Genomic DNA, 20,179 nt, shown 5'->3' with positions numbered 1-20,179 from the left:
TTACTCTCTGGCTTCCTGGCTCCAGAATCCACTATCCTCCATGGAGACAGACACCGTCAAGGACAAGCACCTGAACTATCTCCTCCCGCAAAGAGATAAGGGCTGGTGGGAAAGCTGCTGACCAGCAAGGTCATGAGCTCCCTCCTCTCTCCAAGTGTCTCAAGGCCGAAGACAGGCTGGTGGGAAAGCTCCGACCAGCAAGGCCATATGCTCCCCCTCCCCTACCTAAAACCCCAAATAAAAACCCTTCCTTTTAGCTTTTCGGGGAGTTTGGAATTTCAGCATTAGCTGCCCTCTCTACTTGCTCAGGGCTGTGCAAAAATAAAATTCCTACTTTCTTCCACCACCCCCGGTGTCAGAGATTGGCTTGCTGCGCAACGGGTAAGTGAACTCACTTCAGGTTCGGTAACAATGGGAGTTGGCGATACTTGTTTAACTTTTGTGTATGCTTGAAATTTTCCATAATAAACAACTAAAAATGCCCACAAGCCACTGGGTTTGGCTGAATACATTACTAAATCCTTTCCTGCCAAATTTTCAGTTAAGTTCATTCGGGATTTTTGTGCATGTGGCAAATCTCCATTGTAATCCAGTAGGTCAATCTTTTTTAATGAATAAGAAAAATGGCTTTACACTTGCAGCTGCAAAAACTGTGTATGTGTTTGTGTAGTTTGTTAAACAGTGGGACCGTATCTGTTGTATTCAGTGTCCTGTAGTGTGACCCTCCTAAAGCCAGCAGCTGCCATTGTGCATGAGGTGACATCAGAGATCACCCTCCCCTGCCCAGGAAAACAAACAGCCACAGGAGGGCAGCAGAGAGTGTCAAGAGCCTGACCACACCGGGATGTCCCCCATAAGGGATGGACTCTGTGTGTTTGTTTTTGTTTTTTTCCTGAAGAAATGCAAGGCATGGGCCTTTTCCTTTAAAAGGTGAAGGAAATATTAGACACAAGTAATAGAGTTGTGGATTTTTTTTAAACTGTTATTATTAAAATGCTACAAGTGGTATCACACGGGTCTGAACTAGCCAGGGAAGGTTTCACAGCCATTTGAGCTGGGCCTGGAAGGCAGGACTAATGTTTGCTGGGACAGAGAGGAGAAAGGAATCCAGACTCTTCCCTCCTTCCTATCTGCTGCCTTTGACAAGCGTCCTGGCCCCTCTGTTCCTCGATGCCCTCATCTGTAAGACAAGGATAGTAGTACCCACTCCAGAAGGCTGCTGTGGCTGTGAACGAGTAGTCTTGAAGGCAAGCACAGGCTGGGCCTGTGGCAAGATAAGGTCTCAGTTCTTATATCTAAACTATAGTTACAGTCTGTTATATTTTATAGCTTCTTGTTATTAATCTCAGCAAAGGCACACTACAAGGACAGGCCTCGGAGGACTAGGTGGAAGGGCACTTTGGAGGGTAGTGGGAAACGCAGGCGGGCCCAGAGGCAGGTCACCATTGTAGGGACCCCGAGAACCAGACTCAGGAAGGAGTCTGGCCAGGATCCACTGGAGAGGAAGGGGCTGGAACAGGGCAGCTGCCGCAGGCTACATCTCCCAAATGCAACCCTAAGCCTCACTTCTCACACTGCGGATGAGTTTCACCTGTTTTTGAGCTCTAGGTGAATGGACTCAGGCAATACATGGTGTTTTCGTGTGTCTGATGCCTCTCCCTCAACATTATGCCCGTGAGTCCTATCTATGTCCTTGCGTGTAGTTTGCAGAAGTTTTTCATTCTCAATGTTGTGTCATACTGCATTGTATAAATTTACTGTCAAATAAAAAACAAATTCTGTTTTAGATAAGGAGAGGTTTTCTTCAAAAGGACCATCGTAATAAGGGGAGGTGGCTACTGCAGTAGAGGAAGAGTGAGACTGTGAGATCTGTGTCTCAAAGATGAGGCAGAAGGAAGTTCCTCTCATGCGGAGAAGTAAAGAAGGCTAGAAAGGACTGCATGTGGGAAGGGGGTTGAGCAGACGACACGATCAAGCCACTGAACAGACAATATTCTTCTCTGTAGACAGCCTGCCGCTGAGGACTTCTGCAGGGACTGCCCTGGGGGAAAGGAGCTGCCTCACCCACAGTTCTCGGGAATCCCACGCCAGACGCTGGGGCAGAAAGACCCAACCCCTCCACTCCAGCCTCACCTCAACTTGGACATTTCTGCAGCTACCTCTCAGCTCCACAGCTCTCCATGGAACTGCTGAGGCCTCAGGAGTAACTGCCTCACAGCTCAGTTTCTCCCTCTGCCCAATCCTGCCTGCCTCCCTTGTGAGTGTTGATCCCAGGAGCAGTCCTCAGTCAACTTCCTGCCACAAATCTCTACATCATGGTCTATTTGCTGGGAGCCCAACCGAAAAGTCAAGTGTAGATTTCCATCAGGCACATGCCAGGGGTGGCATGGGGTGCCACGTCTGCATTAGGCCATCTCTAGTAGCCGCTGTGGCAGAGGTAGAGCCAGGCCTGAGTCCCAGGTTGGCCCCAACACACCTGCGGCCTGAGCAGAGTCTCTCGACTGTTGTAAGCCTCTGTATCTTCACAGTGAAACAGAACAGAAGCTCGCCAGCAATGACTGACGATCCCAGCAGTTGATGCCTGTTGACCAGCAGTCCTGATTGCTGTGTGAAACAGTTGACTGCACCATCCAGAGTGCACATGGGTCAGATCCTCTCACCACTTCCTACTTGACTTTAGCCCTTTCCTGTCCCAGTTTCCTCATCTGTAAACTGGAGCTAATAATAGGATTTACTTACTAAGACTGGTGAGGGGTAAGTGGGATGACCCAAGTAAATGGAGATGGTAAAGAAGTGTGAGGAGGGGGCTGGCCCCGTGGCCGAGTGGTTAAGTTCACATGCTCCACTTCAGTGGCCAAGGGTTCGCAGGTTCAGATCCTGGGCGAGGACCTGCACACCGCTCATCAGGCCACACAGAGGTGGCATCACACGTAGCAGAGCTAGAACAACTTACAACTGGGATATACAACTATGTACGGGGTCTTTGGGGGAAAGGAAAAAAAAGAAAAAGAAAAGAAGAGGAAGACTGGCAATAGATGTTAGCTCAGGGCGGATCTTAAAAAAAAATGTGAGGAAATCAGGTGGGCCTATTGAGTCCTCGGTAAAGGGTGGCCTTTATCAGGGCCTAAGGTGTCTCCCTGGACCTGGAGGGCCTCAGAAAGGCAAACTGCCCCCTTAAATCAGGCCATATCTGGATGGACACCTGGATACACCTGTGACAATTAATAAACAGAAACCTCATTAAACAGAGTCAGGAGGCCAGAAAGGGGAACTCTGGTGCTCCACATCATAGCAAAGCAGAACCCAACAGGAAGCAGAAAGACTTCCTCTTCTTGACCGGCAAGAAACTCAGCCAATGAAAAGCCACTACACCTTGTTCAACAAACTCTTTGTTCGCAATAGCCCTCCCAACTTCCTCTTCTCCTCTATGAAAGAGGTTCTCCTCCTTTTGCTGCTCCAGGATTTGCATGTGGTATGCCATGGTTGCAGACTCTGAATTGCAATTCTTTCCTGATCCCAATTAAACCTATTTTTGGTGGAAAACAACTGGCTTTCCATTTGTTTAAGGTCTACATTTTGGTGGTCCATTTAGGGATCCAGAGAATACCCCTGATGCCTCTGAGGCTGGCGAGCAAACAGGTGTGGCCCCACAATGGAGCCCATTGAGCACGCTGCTTTTCTCACGACCCTGGAGTTGGAGGGTGAGTCTGTCTCCAGGACCTGAGCTTCCACCCTCTTTGCATTTCAGGCCCTCCGGGCTTCATTCAAGGTCTATTTTAAGGCTTCCTCCTTTTCTGGTTAAGGTCTAATTTGTCTGTGAGTACTCAGGTGGCACTTCAGCCTGATTCTGAATCAGGTAGTTGCTTCGAACTGCTCTAGCCTTTCGTCTGATTCCTTTCGGAGCTAGACCATTTCTCCTGAAACTGTGCTAGGCTTCAGTCTAACATTCAGACCGTTCATTGGACCTGTGCTGGTCCAGCTTCGATCTGATCCCTTGGGAGCAGACTGTTCCTTGGGACTGTATTGATCAACCTCATTCTGATTTCATTTGCAACCAAACTGTTCTTTGGAACTGCGTTGATTCGACCGCTCGCTGGGAGACAAAAGCCTGTCGTCAAGAGGCAAGATGGTGGCAGAGAAAGGGCATTTTATTACAGCTTGCTAGCAAGAGGGAAGATGGCCAACTAATGTCCAAAAGAGCCATCTTAAGGGGGCACAGAATCTGGAAGCACTTACATAGGCCAGTGGGTTACAGGGAAGGGGTTAGGAATGTTGACCCGGGAGTCACCACACCAGCTCTTTCAGTTGTCATTGATGATGGTTGTCAGCACAGACTCTCTGTTTGGGGGTCATCACATTCCTAAAGAACTCAAAAAATGAAATCATTGTCTTATCGCAAACGTCTTGTCTACAGAGCAGGTCGATCTCCTGGAGGGTGCAAATCCAACCCAGCTAGTTAGTCAGAGGTCATTCAAAATTAAGACATGGTCTCTTTTCTACAATATGGCTTCCCTTATATCAGTCTTGTGTTGAGCCGGTTTCAAGTCCACCTTAATAAAATCAGACTTTCTATTGGGACTTGTTGGTATTAAGCCTGCAGGCTGTTTGAGCTGTTTGAGAATAATTCCTTTGTTCTAGAGAAAAACCTCTAATAAATGGGATCCCAGTTATCTAAATATTTTGAGAACCCCCACCACAGGGACCTGGCCGATTTTATGTTTAAAAACCTCAATCCTTCCTCATGGAAAAAATCCTTTATTTCTAACTAAATAAACCAAATTAACCAAAAGTAATTTAGAATATCAATGGCCATTATGGGGAACTTTTGAACTCCCCAAACATACTTTTCTCAAAACCACATTGGACAGCCATAACTCTGAAATTTCCGAAACTGAGTGGAACAACTACTTCACTTGGTATTTGGAGGCTTCCAAACATTATCAGGAGCCTAAAATTGCCTCTTTGTAAAATAAATTTTAAGATTAACTGAGGCAAACAGACGACTAAAGAGAGATAAAATGGCTTCTGAAGCTTCATGGTGCTCCTCCCTGGCTTCTTGGTATCGCCGCCTCCAGCACCATCCTCCTCCTTCCCTCCTGTACTGAATCGGGGGTAGTCACTCACGCCACCTCTCTAGCTGAACTTCCCCCTTTCCCTGATCCTCTCCCCACTCCCTCTTCCTCTGAACCCATCAGAACCTGTCCCTTCATATCCTTCTGAGGAACCAAAAGTAAATCCTTAATTTCTTATATTCCCTGGACTAAAGCTGAACTGTGAGCCAGAATTGGCTGGACCTGACCTTCCACTCACTTAAAGATTTTCCCACAGTAACCGAAGATCCTCACAGATTTGCTGAGGAACTTAATATAGTCATTCAAACTTAGCAGCTTGGTTTCTCTCACTTATATCAGCTAATTCATATGCACGTCAGTGAAGACCAGGCTCAGCTTTGGATGAAAACTGCTAATTGGGAAAATCCTGAAAGATCTCTAGAATTACAACCAGGAGACCAACCCGCTGACCTGCTGTCCAGGCTCCGGCAATCGCTAGATGATGTCATCAGGCAATTAAAGCCTGTTGCTTAGAACAAAGTGCAAGCTTGCGCACAAAAACCTGATGAACCTGTTCATGGCTATTACGACTGACTTGAGATTGTTTTTAAAGAAAATTTTAGTCTTCCTTGACGTTGAGTTGACTGGGTAGCTTTTACCTCTATGTTTACTAATGGGCTGAACTGGGACATTTTCATTTTAGTAAAAAGGACCAGGATAAAATGGAGAACTATATCCATTCCAGATTTAGCCTAATCTAATCTAATCTAGCAAACCAGCACCCTTGATGAGTCACCCAAAAGAAAGACCACTACAATTCTGAGTCTTCAAGTCCAGCAAATGAAGGTCCCTAAATGAAACCAAAATTCTCCTAGTTTAAATTATTATTGCAAACAGCCAGGACATTGAAAAAGAGACTGCTACAAATTTAAGGGTGTCAGACACCCTCAGCCCTTTAACCAGCCTTTGCAATGTCCTCCAAATTACCAATGACAAGTCTCTGAGGGACTTCAGGGGCTCTTCGCAATCTTCCCTCTTAATCTACTTGGAGAAACATGTCTCCAAATTAGAGCTGAAGCTCTTGCCGTCCTAATTGACACCGGAGCAACACTCTTGGTGCTTAACCCCGCTACGATAAAGCAGCCCCGCCTCAGAGGACTAAACCAGTTCAGAGAGTGGAGATGTCTAATAAACCTCAACAGATTTCTGTCTCTGAACCTACTCCCTTTTGTTTAGGTCCATTGAGAGACACACACCGTTTTCGTAACTGAACTCAATGGGTTTGCCTCTTGGTGAATGCAGAGCTGAAAAGCACAACCACAGCAGATAAAGGTGAAGAAAGGCATATGGCTTGCACAAGCAATGGAGAACACCAGAGAGAACTCCCAAAGCAGTGCCTCCCTGAGCTCAGTGCCCTGTACAGACATACAGAGAGAGCAGAAGTTTGGGGTTTATTTTAACAACTGATGAACCTGTTCACTATTTTCACGATGTAACACTGTATTCACAGTGTAACAACTGCTCTTTTAGGCGCATGCATAGCACATATACATGTTATTACATACATCAAATGATCTAAAAATGGCTGTTCAGACACTCCCAAAGGAGGAGAATTTAAGATGCTAATGAGTTAAGGTAACTTTAGGACATCAGATGCTGGAACAATTTGCAGGGATCTTTCTGCAAATGTGTGATTTCTCTGCAAAACAGCAACATCTGCAAAACAGGGACAGCAACCTCTGCAAAACAGAACACATAGTTTCTTTTTGTCTGAAAAACACTTGACAGATGATGTTAGTTGTTTAACCAGATCCTCAGTTACCCTGTCTTTGCCTCGTTCCCTGTCCACTTTTTCTCCTTAGTTCCTCCACCCCTATTCATTTATTATGCTAAGACTTCTTGGAAAAGTATCACACTGGATTTTCCTTCTCCCAAAAGGGGGAAATAATTCTAGACTGTGACAGTAGTCATCAAAACAGCCAACCAGATGAATTAAATGGCCCTTTGACATCCTTTATTTGCTCCATCTCTGGTGGTACTAGAGCTTATTCTGGAAACTCTGATCCTTTGTCGCTACTGAATCAGCTACCATCCTCCTTATGGGCAACATCTCCAATTGATATGGGTAAAATTCACAGCACACCTCCCATGAAGATTCAAATAGATCCCTCAAAACCTCTCCCCAGAATTAATCAATATCCTATAAGTAAAGAAGCTCTTTAAGGTATAAAGGCCATAATAGAAGATTACGAGGCTCAAGGGCTCATTGTCCCTTGTCCTAGCCCTTGGAACACTCCTTTTCTACCCATGAGAAAAACCAAGCGCTGAGTGTGGAGGTTTGTCCAGGACCTCAGAGCAATAAACAACATTGCTATCCCTTGACACCTTCTTGTTCCTAACCCTCATAGGCTGCCAACATCCATTCCCACTGGAAGCAAATCCTTTATGGCAACTGATTTATGCCGTGCATCCGTTAGTATTCCAGTTGATGCAGCTAGTCAGTACCTTTTTGCCTTTACTTGGAAAGGAAGACAATTCACCTGGACAGCAATGCCTCTGGGTTTTACTGAGAGCCCTTCTCATTTCTCACAAGCCCTGAAGGCTGATCTGGATGATATAAAGCTGCCTAGAGGTTCTCCTTCGTTGCAATATGTGGACCACTCTCTTCTTTGCTCTTATTCCCAAGCCTTCACCCAGGAAGACAGCCTCCACCTGCTAAAGCTTTTAGCCTTAAAGGGACAAATGGTCACCAAGGAGAAGTTTCAGTTTGCCCAAACCCAGGTTCGATATTTAGTGCATCTGATAGAACAAGGGCTACACAAGATCCAGATAGGCTTCATGGGGTCCTAAGTTTCCCCAAACCCAAAACTAAGTGCCAATGGGAGATTTTTCTTGGGCTACTCGGTTATTGCCAAAATTGGATTCCAAATTTCTCTCTTATGGCCAAACTCTCTTATGTTTATTTAGAAAGAACTACAACCTCAACACAGTTTTCTGGGTGGAACAGGACAACATACCTTTAAGGCCTTAAAGGAGAGTTTGATGAACCCACCTGCCCTTGGACATCCCAGTTACCAGATTCCCGTTTTTCTTATTGTATATGAAAAGGAAGGGAACGCCCTTGGAATACTCACCCAAAAACATGGGAACCACAGTGGACCTATAGAGTATTACAGCCAGCAAGTGGCCCCTGTGGCACAGGAATGTCCCCCCTTGCCTTCGATCTGTTAGTGTCTACAAACATAGGTTCTTTACCCACCACACAAGAAGGGCCAAATAAAAACTGGGACACCAGGCTAATGGCAAGGAAAGGGCTTTTATTTAGGATGACGTCAGCCAGGAGATGAGAGTGAGCCCTCAAATTTGTCTTGTTTCATCTCGTCTCCCCGAAAGAGGGGAGGCGAGGGGTTTTAAAGGTTTTTGAGGAACGTGGCTGCTTGTAGAGAGGTGGGGGAGTCAGTGGCCTCGGTGGTTGGAGCTTTCCCACCAGCCTGCGGTCGGCCTTGGGAGGAAAACAAGCGGATAAGGAATCCAGGTGGCTGTCCTTGGCTGTGTCTGTCTCCATGGAGGACAGCGGATTCTGGAGCCAGGGAGTAAGCAGGGAAAGAGTGCTTTGGTTTTAACCCCACATATGCTGGGTTTAACGTAGGGGAACTGATATCGGGGCCGACATCAGAGCCATTACTGCCACCACCCTTTGGTTAAGGCCACCAAGAAAATCATTATGGGATACTCTTAACCATTTTTGTACCTCATGCAGTAGAAGCCCTCCTGAATTTTCATCACACTCAACATTTTTCAGCCAGTCAGTCAGTCCCCTCACCTCCTATGAAATCCTTGTGTTAACTGCTCCTCACATAACTTCGTAATGTTGTACTAACCTTAATCCTACTACTCTTCTCCCCTCCATTTCCAACAAAGCCCCTCATGACTGCTTAATGCTTACTGATCACCTGACTCCTCCTGATAATCTGCAGGAAGCTTCTTTGGGTAACGCTGACTTCTCATGGCTCACTGATGGCTCTTATGTAAGGGTGACAATGGCAAGTGTTTGCTGGGTGTGCTATTGCCACTACTTTTGATATCTTTGAGGCAGCACCTTTACCTATGGCTACTTCAGCCTAATGGGATGAATTATATGCTCTTACAGGTGCTTATACTTCAGCCAAGGGCAGAACCACCAACATTTATACTGATGGAGATACACTTTCAGAGTAGCTCATGATTTCTGAAGGTTGTGGAAAAAACATGGCTTCCTTACTTCCAGCAAAATAAAATTAAAAATGATCCCTATATTCACGAATTATTGGATGGTACACACTTACCTGCTGCTTTAGCTATTATTAAGATCTAGGGACATTCTAAACTTGACTCTCTGGAAACTAAAGGAAATCACCTTGCTGACATTTCCGCAAGGAATGCAGCCCTTAAGAGAACCAACAACAGCCAAACCTCTGCATGTCCAAAGGGATATTTCCCCAAATGATGACTTAGAAAAACTGGCTGGAGAAGCCCAACAACTGGCCTGAGAAAAGGAAAAACAAGGGTGGAAATTTAATTAGGAGGGACCTTCTTCAACCTCACTGGAAAGACCTCTATCAGGTACTATTAACTAATTCATGTGCAACAAAACTCCAAGGACCAGACTCTTAATTCACGTGACACACCTACAGAAAGCACCAATCCCTGAGTGGACCTGCACACCGTCTGGTAACTTAAAACCAAAGATTTCCCAGAATTGAAGCAGAGGACTTCTGATGAGACAGCTTCCCCAAGATGTCCAGACCAGGCCTGTTGGAGGTTTGTCTGCAAACTTTTGATGATGACGTAATGCTTCAGATGACCTCTGATGCTTACGATCTTGACAACATGTGGACTTTAGAAAAGAGAAATGCCTGAGAGTTCTCCCTCCTACCTCTCCTTGTTACTCAAATGTGACCTCAGTAGGTTTCCAATCTGTGCACTTTCACTCTGACCTGGGACACGACACCCAGGAAAGGTCCTTCCTCACGTTGAGGGGCAAAAGGCTGATGAAATTGGAAAAACCTGGCTCTTGATCAGCAATGCCTTCAGATAAAGATCTTGATCAAAAGGGGAAATGTGGAAATTAATAAACAGAAAGCTCATTACATTGGAGTTGGAAGGCCAAAAGGAGTAACTTTCAAGCCCTACGTCAACAGCAGAGCCCAACAGGAGGAGAAATGCTTCCTCTTCTTGACTGCCAGGAAGCCCAACCACTGAGAGACTGTCACAGCTCAGCCAACGAAAAGCCACCACACCTGGGGCTCCCAGTCTCCTCCAGGGGACTCTTTGTTTACAAGAGCCCTCCCAACTTCCTCTTCCCTTCTATAAGAGTTTCACTTCCCTTGGTGCTTGGGGACTCACACGTGGCTCACCAGGGTTGCAGACCCCAAATAGCAATTCTTCACTAATCCCCAATAAGCCCGTTTTTGCTGGAGAAATAACTGGATGTCTATTTGTTTAAGGTCACAAATACAACTAAGAATGCTTTTATCTAAATGAATGGTTGTATTTTACAAAAGATGTGCATTGAGATAGGAAATTATCCACAGGGTTTGGAAGGTTTAGTCTGTCCACCCACCTGCCCCAGGCTCTGTCCAGGTAAGAGGGTGCTAAGTGCCTGGTCCCTGCTCACCTATTTCCTTCTGGTTTCCCCTTGTTGCCTAGCACAAATGTCTATTCTGGCTTATATCTCACTGCAAATCTGGGCTTTGTTCATGCATCCCTTTGAGCTTGGCTAATGAAGTGAGCACATAAGAAATGGACACCTTTCTGATGTACTGGCGGAAGGAGGTGTGACTAGAGGGTGTGGCAGCAATCCTGGAGAGAGGTGATGGCAGCAGTGGAGTTGTCTGGAACTGCTCAGTGGGCATGTGGGCATGTGCCAGGAGCACGCAGGCACCATTTCCTGAGAGAGGGGGACACACAGGAGTAGCTGGTTGGGGAATAGGGAGGGCATCGGTTCGTTTGAGGGGGGTGGAGCTGGAGCTTGTGTGCCTAGAAAGACTTGGAATGAAAGAGGTGGGGCCGGCCCAGTGGCACAGCAGTTAAGTGCGCACATTCTGCTTCGTAGGCCCGGGGTTTGCCAGTTAGAATCACCGGTTCAGGTCCCGGTGCGGACATGGCACCGCTTGGCAAGCCATGCTGTGGCACGTGTCCCACATATAAAGTAGCGGAAGATGGGCATGGATGCTAAGGGCCAGTCTTCCTCAGCAAAAAGAGGAGGATTGGCAGCAGATGTTAGCTCAGGGCTGATCTTCCTAAAAAGAAAATGAAAGAGAAAACTAGGTGAGAGATGTGGGCTAGAGACAAAACCAAGAGGTGTTGATCATATTGGCAACCACGGCAGTGGATGAAGAGAGTGGGCATGAGAAGGGCCTCTGGTTCAGGTCCTTCAGAAACATTTACAGCAGGTGGAGGAAGAGAAGGAGAGTCAGACCCTGAGGCTCAGGAGGTGGGAAGAGACTGGATGTGGCATCATATTTCAAATCCAGTGTGTTGATGCTTCAGAGAACTGAGAAAGATGGGGCTGAAAAGTTCTCAAGGCTTTAGCCACAGCAGGAGGTTGCTGGTAACCACAGTGAGAGCTGTGTTGGGTGATTACTCACCATCCAACGGGATGCTGCTTCTTCCACATTGCCTGAAGCTAGGTTACTGTACGATTCAGCACTCCCATGTCCCGGTATATATCCAAAGGAAATATAATAAGTATCTTGAGAGATATCTGCACCCCTAAGTTCATTGCAGCATTAGGCACAATAGCCAAGACATGGAAATAACCTAAGTGTCTATTGATGGATGAATGGGTAAAAAAAATGTGATTGACATATTTATAATGGAATATTATTCAGCCTTAAAAAATAAATAAGGAAATTCTGCCATTTGTGAAAACATGGATGAACCTGGAGGAAATTGTGCTAAATGAAATAAGCCAGACACAGAAAGACAAGTAATGTATGATCTTACTTACATGTGGAATCTAAAAACGTTAAACTCATAGAGACAAAGCAGAATGGTGGTTACCAGGGGCTGGGGGGTGGGGAAACAAATCTGTGGATCAAAGGGTACAAACTTTCAGTTATAAGACAAATAAGTTCCTGAGACCTATGTACAGCCTGGTGATTATAGTTAATAATAACGTATTGTATACTTGAAATTTGCTGAGAGTAGATCTTAAGTGCTCTCACCACAGCAACAACGAAAAGGTAATTGTGTGAGGTGACGAAGGTGTTAATTAGCTTGATTGTGGTGATTATTTCACAGTATATATGTATATCAAAACATCGTGTGATAAACCTTGAGCATGTACCATTTTTATTTGTAAACCGTTCCTCAGTAAAGCCGGGGGAAAACCTGGGTGACAGAGCAGCGTCCTCTGCAGGGTCTGGGGACACAGGAGCTTACACCCAGGGGAGAGCCACACAATAAAAAAGGAAACAAATAAGTGACCCAGACGATTTCAGCTACTGATCAAGGCCAGGTCAGCATTTGAAAAGTCAATCAACGTAATTTGTGTAATAACAAACTAAAAAAGAAAAAGCATCGATCGTTCCAGTAGATGCAGAAGAATCATTTGACAAAATCTAATATCCATTCTTTTTTTTCGGGACAGCTAATAACAGGTTTTATTTATTCCCCAATAGAAATTTACATAATGTTTATAGTTAAACAGCAAGATATAAAGATTATACAAAACATTTCCTGGATTTGTAACTTTTTATTGAAGTATAATTGACATATATATTCATATGTGTTGCAAAATGATCACCTCAGTAAATCTAGTTAACATCCGTCATCACATATAGTTACAAAAACTTTTTTTACTCTTTTTCTTTTGTCTAATTCTTAATAAAACTCTCAGTGTGAATCTCTACACCCTAGAAAGGGTAACATCACACTCAATGTTGAGAAACTGAAAGCTTTCCCCAAAAGATGAGGAACAAGGACGTCCATTCTCACTACTTCTATTCAACATTGTATTAGAGTTTCTAGCCAGCGCAGCAAGGTGAGGAAAATAATTAAACACATCTGTACTGGAAAGGAAGAAGTAAAACTTTCATTATTTACAATGACATGATTTCTGTGAGGAAAATGCAATGGAATGTACCAAAAACAAAAAAAAAACCCTACTAGAACTGATAAGTGAGTTTAGCAAGGTTGTAAGATACAAGATCAATATGCTAAAATAAATTGTATTTCTATATACTAACCATGAACAATTGGAAATAGCTTTGTTTTTAAGAAATAAAAGAAACTTGAATTCTGTTCTGTTGCTTTGGCTGTAGACTTGAATGAAAAACAAAAAGTTACGTGTAATTTCTGAAGAATTATTATGAGGAAAACAGTGCGGTCACAACCTGCATTTTGCAGGCATTACAGAGTCATGATATGCCTCAGCTGGGTGTTCAGCATCTTTTGGTAGAAACCAGAAATAACGGAATCATTTCCTGATGAGCTCAGCTAGCCCACCCAGGGCAGATGCCAGCCTTACCCTTGTGACAGCCTCCAGCCAACAGCTTACCCGTGAGAAAAAAGACTCATTGTTTCGAGACTGGCTGTGAAATTTCTCTCCTTCCTCTTCTTTTCCATTTATAAATCCTGCATTTGCTTTTACTCAGGAAAATCAGCCAGTCTGTCATGCTCACGTACGTGTGAATCTCAATAATCTCCACAAGTCAGTCTGGGAGCCCTTCCCTGACTCTTGACGAAGCCCCTCACTTTAAATGGCTGCAGCAATTCCTTAGACTGGCCGTCCACGGGTAAAAGGCTCTTGTAAAGCTGTCCGAAGTTTCTTAGGAGCTGTAGACAGCTCCCAAAAAATGTGTTTAAACAAGCTTCTTTGGTTTAGTTATTTAAAGGCTTCTCCTGCCCACCCCCATGGCCTATTGCTTTTTGTTTAAAATTCCAAAAAAGAAGGGAAAAATTATGAAGAAGGAACTTATTGGCATGAAATTATAATAATTGTATTGTTGATATTTTTACAAAACAAACACAATGCAAAGCATTTTTGTTAAAACCATACCTATGTGCAAGTTTGCATGAGAAGAATCTGAAAAGCTCTAGAACAAAACACAAACAATAGGTGTAGCATGGCCAAGGGCAATTTTCATTTTCTGTATGCTTATTTGTGCTAATTTTTCTTCTTATGCCTGTCTAATTTTCCTGTAGTGAGCATATATTAATGGAATAATTTTTAAGTGTCTAAAAATACAAAGTGGAAGTCCTAAGGAACTGAAAGAGCAGGCTGGAGAAAGCAGACTACGTACACAGCACACGCACACACAGCACACACACACATACACGCACAGCACACACGTGCACATGCACACATGCGCACAGCACACAGGTGCACATGCACACAGCACACACACGCATGTGTGTGCAGCACACACGTGCACAGCAGGGAGAAAACCAAGGTGTGCTTCGGCAGAGGTTGCCGCTATTTCCCACCCATCCTGGTGCCCGCTTAGTCTGGTGTTACCAAGTGAAGACAGAAAGCTAGGGTTGCCACACAGGAGGGCAGGAAAGCCGGGACTCCCTCTCACCTCATTCAGGATCTTGTTTTTAACAAGTTACAAAAACAAAAAGGTTTAAGGAACTTGGAAAGGCTGTTCTGCTGGAAGACACTCCCGTTTCTGTTTCTCTTGTCTATAATTGTGGTAGGCAGAATTCAAAGATGCACCCCATCTGGTGTACATGCCCTCTATAATCACCTCCCCTTGAGTGAATATGGTGGGATAGCATTCCCATGGACATGTTACATGTTATGGAAAAGGCAATTTTGCAGATATAGTTAAGGTCACTGGTCAGTTGACTTTGAGTTAATCAAAAGGGAAATCATCCTGGGTGGGCCTGACTTAATCAGGTGGTCCCTCTAGAAGAAGGTGAAGTGCCAGAGAGAGGCTATACTGCTGGCCTCACAGGAGAAGTGAACTGGCCTGTTGAGAGAGGGCTGATGAGCCAGCAAGGGGCTCTGAGAGCAGCCTCCAGCCAATAGCCAGCCAGAAAATGGGTATTTCAGCCCTACAACCACAAGGAACAGGATTCTGCCCACAGCTGATGAGGTTAGGAGAGAATCCTGAGCCTCAGATGACACAGCAGCAATGACCAACACTGCGATTTCACCTGGTGAGACATGGGGGGAGGACCTTGCTAACCTGTCCCCAGACTCCTGAACCACAAAAACTGTACAATAATAAATGTGTGTTGTTTTAAACCAGTAAATTTATGCTAATTTGTTATGCAGCAATAAAAACGAATACACAGCCTTTCCAATTAATGAACTCATTTTTTAAATTTTATTTTGCAAAGATATCTTTATTGTGTAGTGATGTTTATATGTGCAAAGATCTTAAGCACACAACTAAGTACACACACACAAGTGTATGTGCCCGTCACCCAGATCAAGATGGAATATTTCCAGCACCCAGAAGAGTTTTCTCACGTCCCTTTGCAGTCAGTGTCTGCACTTCCTTCCCCAGGTAACAGATTAGTTTTGCTCATGCTTGAATATCACATGTATGAAACCAGCAGAATACAGACTCTTTTATGTCTGGCTTCTTTTCATGTAAGTGTCAATGAAATCCGTCCATTTGTTGCTTGTAGCAGTAAGCTTATCTTAGTCTGTTCTGGCTGCTGTAACAAAGTACCGCAGACTGGTTGGTTTATAAACAACAGAAATTTATTTCTCACAGTCCTGGAGGCTGGAAGTCTGAGATCAGGGTGCCTGTGTAGCCAGGTTCTGGTGAGGGCCCTCTTTCAGGTTGCGGACTGCCAACTTCTCTCTATGTCCTCATGTGGTGGAAGGGGCAAGGGAGCTTTCTTGGACCTCTTTCAAAGGGCACTAATCCCATTCATGACCATCACATTGGGTGTTAGGATTCCAAAATGGGAATTTTGGAGGGGACACAAAAATTCAGACCATACAATTATCATTATTGTAACTATTCCATATATGACTATATGAGATTTTATTTATCCAGTATAGGGGCTGGCCCCATAGTGAGGGGTTAAGTTTACCCACTCCACTTCAGTGGCCCTGGGCTTCGCCGGTTTGGATCGTGGGCAGACCTAGCCCCCGCTCGTCAAGCCATGCTGAGGCGGTGTCCCACACAGCAGAGCAGAAGGACCCACAGCTAGAATACACAACTATGTACTGTGGACTTTGAGGAGAAGAAGAAACATAAAAAAGAAGATTGGCAACAGATGTTAGCTCAGGCGCCAATCTTAAAAAAAAAAGTTTTATTTATCCAGTATAAAGATGGTGGAAATTTGGACTTTTTCCAGATCTGAGTTACAAGTAAAGCTGCTAGAAACATTTCTGCACATAAGTCTTGTCATGGCTGCACTTGTATGGATGAAATCGCTCTGTCCCAGGGTGGGATGTACTTTCAGTAAGTCTAAGATTTGGCACTCCTAACATAAACTCTTATATAAACCCTTGTATAAACATGAGTGTTGAGGGTGCAAATGACAGGGAGAGAGGCAGTTTGAGACGCATTCTTCAGTAGATTCTAAGCTCTGACACACAGATAAATGGGTGGTTCTTTCAGGCATCAGGAAGGCCAGGTCGAAGATTGTTGTTTTTGCAAGACTGTCCTTGATTATCTAGGTCTTTTGTTTTTACCTTAAAATCTTTTCATTCTCTTAACAGAGTCTTTCACAGAAGAGAAGTTTTCAATTGTGCTGAGGTCCAATTTATCCATTTTTCCTTTTTGGCATCAAGTCTAAGAACTCTTCACCCAGCTCTAGGAACTAAAAAGTTCTCCTATTTTTTCTACAAGTTTTATAGTTTTAATTTTACATTTAAGTCTGTGATCTCTTTTGAATTAACTTTTGTATAAACTGGGAGATTTTGGTTGAGGTTCATTCTTTTGTCTATGGATGCTCCAGCAACAACTGTTGAAAAGGCTATCCTTTCAATTCAGAGGAACTGAATTGCTATTGCACCCTTGTCAAAAATTAATTGGGGAGAAAATATTTGAAAACCACATATTCAACAAAAGACTTGTAGCTGGAGCATATAAAGAACTACAGAAATTCAACATTTAAAAAATCCTCAATACTAACAGCATAAAGTGCGGGGGGGGGGGGACCACATAATCATCTCAATTGCTGCAGAAAAAGGATTTGTCAAAATTTAATACCTTTTCATGATAAAAACACTCTACAAAGTAGGAATAAAAGGAAACACGTGAATGGTTAAACAAACCTTGGTTCATTTGTACCATGCAATATTACTCAGCAATAAAAAGAAATAACTTTTGATACAGGTGGAATGGATCCTAAAGGAATTATGCTGAGTAAAAAAGCCAATCTCTAGAGGCTGCGTACTGTATTATTCCATTTATATAGCGTTCTTGAAGTAACAAGACTCGGGACAGACAACAGATTCGTGGTTGCCAGGGGTTGGCGACGGGGACAGGGGAAATTAGAGGGATGGTATGGCTATAAAAGAGTAGCCCAAGGGAGGCATGTGGTAATGGCACAGTTCTGTATCTTAATTGTGGTGACCGTTACGGGAAGCTGGGCAGGTGATAAAATAGCTTTCTGGAGAAGTGGAGAAATCTGAATAAACTCTGTGGGTTGTACCAGTGTCGGTTTCCAGTTTTGTCACTGTACTACATATAGTCATGCAAGATGCCTTCATTGGGGAGGGTGGGTGAAGGGTGCATGAGACCTTTCTGTACATTTCTTTGAAACTCTGTGAATCTATACTTATTTCAAAATATTGTTTTGTTTTTTTTTTAAGATCTCAGATTCTAAATCAGCATTCTCTTGTGAGAAGTTAATGTTCTAAGTTGGCGAGATGTGTAGACTGTAAGAGCTCTGCCAACTGCAGGAGCTGCGGTCAGTTCATGCTTCCTTGTGGTTTTACACACACATATGCCAATCCACACTAAGGACCTCACCGTGGGGCAGAGATAACTGAGTGGAAGTTCCTGTTATTAAAACGATTGAGTGGAAGGTGACATTATTAAAACAAGCACTCAGCTGAGGCCATCTCTGCAGGCCCATGAGGCCTGAAAGACACACACATTGTCTTAAAAAGAGACGGCTACATACAGTTATAAGAACCACGCGGCAGTCTTTACAGAAGAAACCAAGCACCTGCCTGAATCTCCCAGGAGACAGCTGTGATCCCAGCGTGTTCTAGTCCAGCCTGGTTACCTTCCCCTCTTGGAATCTCCCGTTCAGAGTCAGGGCCTCAGGAACAAAAATCAGGCTACTTTCTCTCCTAGAATTTGAGCCAGACATTCAAATGAGGTTTGGGAAGATTTAATGACATAAAATCTAAGTTTAAAAAGCATGATTCAAATCTGTATCCACAGCAAGATCCCAACTAAAAATATAGACATACTGGTGCAAGGGAAAATCAGAAGAAAAACAAACTGGAGATTAGTTCACCAAACGTTGATGGTTACCTCGGAGTTTGGGGCTCCAGGATGAATTTTTTTTCGATATAATGTTTTTTCCTGGATTTTCCTATTTTTTTAATGGATTTTTATAATGGGGGGGGGGCTTCTCTGTATAGGGTGCAATCAAGCATGTTTTGTCAAGACCCCATACACCTGGTTAGAACACTTGTTTAAAGGATGGAAGCTCAGGCAGCGAAGCTGCACGGACGCAGGCCTCTGAGACCGCGGCCAACCGGCTCAGTAAAGAACCACTTCTGAATGTGTCGGTATTATTGCCAAGAAAATATTATGGGTTTAAAAGAAAAGAATTGGGAAAGAGTGCAGGGTTTCCCCCTCCTTTTTTAATTTGTGAAAACAATACACGCTCACAGTTTAAAAAAAAAAAAAGTGAGAGTGTAGAAGGCTTCCCCTGCGTCCACGCGCACTCCCCAAAGGCGAACGGCGAAGTGACTTCTTGAGTCTCCTTCTGAAAACCAGGGCATGGGGTCTGCGCTTCGCAAATCCTCCTGCCAGGGCGCTGGTGGAGCCCAGCTTCCACGCGCGCGGCTCTGGCTCAGCTGACCTTGGGGGCCGGGGTGCGGTTCTGCACGACCTATAGACTCGCCCCAACACTTGGTTTTCCTGAGAACTTTGGGGACACTATCTAACTGAAAGGCGACATCTGAAATTGCGCAGTACGTGGGTAGCGTGGCCGAGCGGTCTAAGGCGCTGGATTAAGGCTCCAGTCTCTTCGGGGGCGTGGGTTCGAATCCCACCGCTGCCAACCTGTTGGCGTGCTCTGCGTTTTTTCACCCCGTAAACCAGGGGGAATGGGACGCAGTTTGGCGGCGGCCCCGAGGTGTGTGGCCTCCTTTCGCCTGTGTCCTTGAGGGCAGGGGGGTGGTCTCAGGTCTTCACCGGTGCCCGTGGCTGAGGCGGAGAAACCAGCGGTGTAGACGCCGTTCTCTCCTCCCTGGAGTCAGCGCGTCTCTGTAACCTGGACTGGGACCGAGTTTGTCTCATGGAGTTCCAGATTTACCCCAACGTAATAAATTTCAAACTGTAAGAAACAAAGGAAGCCGCGCCGGTCTCCGCCAGGGACCCTTCCGCTCGCGAGGCGAACGCGCGCCCCGCTGCCCACCGATCGCGCGCGCGACGGGCGCTGCTGGCCGTCGAGGAAGCCGCCGCCCGCACGGACGCGCAGTGTCACAGCGGACGAGGACGGCCCTATCGGAGCAGAGCCCGCGGAGGCTCTGCGCCCGACATCTCACCCGTGACCCTTGGTTCCTGGCGGCTCACTCACTTTCCCACCTGCTTTTCTTCGCGATCCCCTGCCCTCCTGGGACTCTTGGTGGTGTCCACTGCCTGCCCAGGACCAAAACTGTCCATGAAACAAAACTTTGTTCCACGGTAAAGGAAGAAGACGGGCTCGTCCGGGATTTGAACCCGGGACCTCTCGCACCCAAAGCGAGAATCATACCCCTAGACCAACGAGCCAGCTGCTAAATCCCAGCCTCGTTTACTCCGTGATCTGATTCTATATGGCGTCGTTTCATCATCGAGAAAGTCATCCTGCTTTCTGGTATGCTGGGACCACAAGCCTCCCAGCTCGCCCTACCCATCTCCACGTCTGCGGTGAACTCTCAGCGTAAACGCTCCGCATCCCTTGGCCCCTCTGCGATCTGGCGTGCGAATGAGGGCCTCATTGCT

General features: G+C 45.1%; 1 long non-coding RNA gene and 2 other non-coding genes across 3 annotated transcripts; 2 read left to right on the top strand and 1 right to left on the bottom strand.

Moving 5' to 3' along the window:
• LOC139075224 (uncharacterized) lies at positions 1–3,546 on the top strand. Its single transcript, XR_011525382.1, has 2 exons — positions 1–381; positions 2,007–3,546. It is a non-coding gene; the product is annotated as an uncharacterized lncRNA (long non-coding RNA).
• Positions 3,547–19,171: 15,625 nt separating this feature from the next.
• On the top strand, positions 19,172–19,253 carry TRNAL-AAG (transfer RNA leucine (anticodon AAG)). Its single transcript has one exon. It is a non-coding gene; the product is annotated as a tRNA-Leu (tRNA).
• A 641-nt stretch (positions 19,254–19,894) lies between these two features.
• TRNAP-UGG (transfer RNA proline (anticodon UGG)) lies at positions 19,895–19,966 on the bottom strand. Its single transcript has one exon. It is a non-coding gene; the product is annotated as a tRNA-Pro (tRNA).
• Between the last annotated feature and the right edge of the window lie 213 nt (positions 19,967–20,179).

This window comes from Equus przewalskii, chromosome 13 (genome assembly GCF_037783145.1).
Source record: "Equus przewalskii isolate Varuska chromosome 13, EquPr2, whole genome shotgun sequence".
NCBI lineage: Eukaryota > Metazoa > Chordata > Mammalia > Perissodactyla > Equidae > Equus > Equus przewalskii.
Note: the sequence above shows the minus strand (reverse complement) of the source record. Positions and strands in the feature narration are given on the sequence as shown.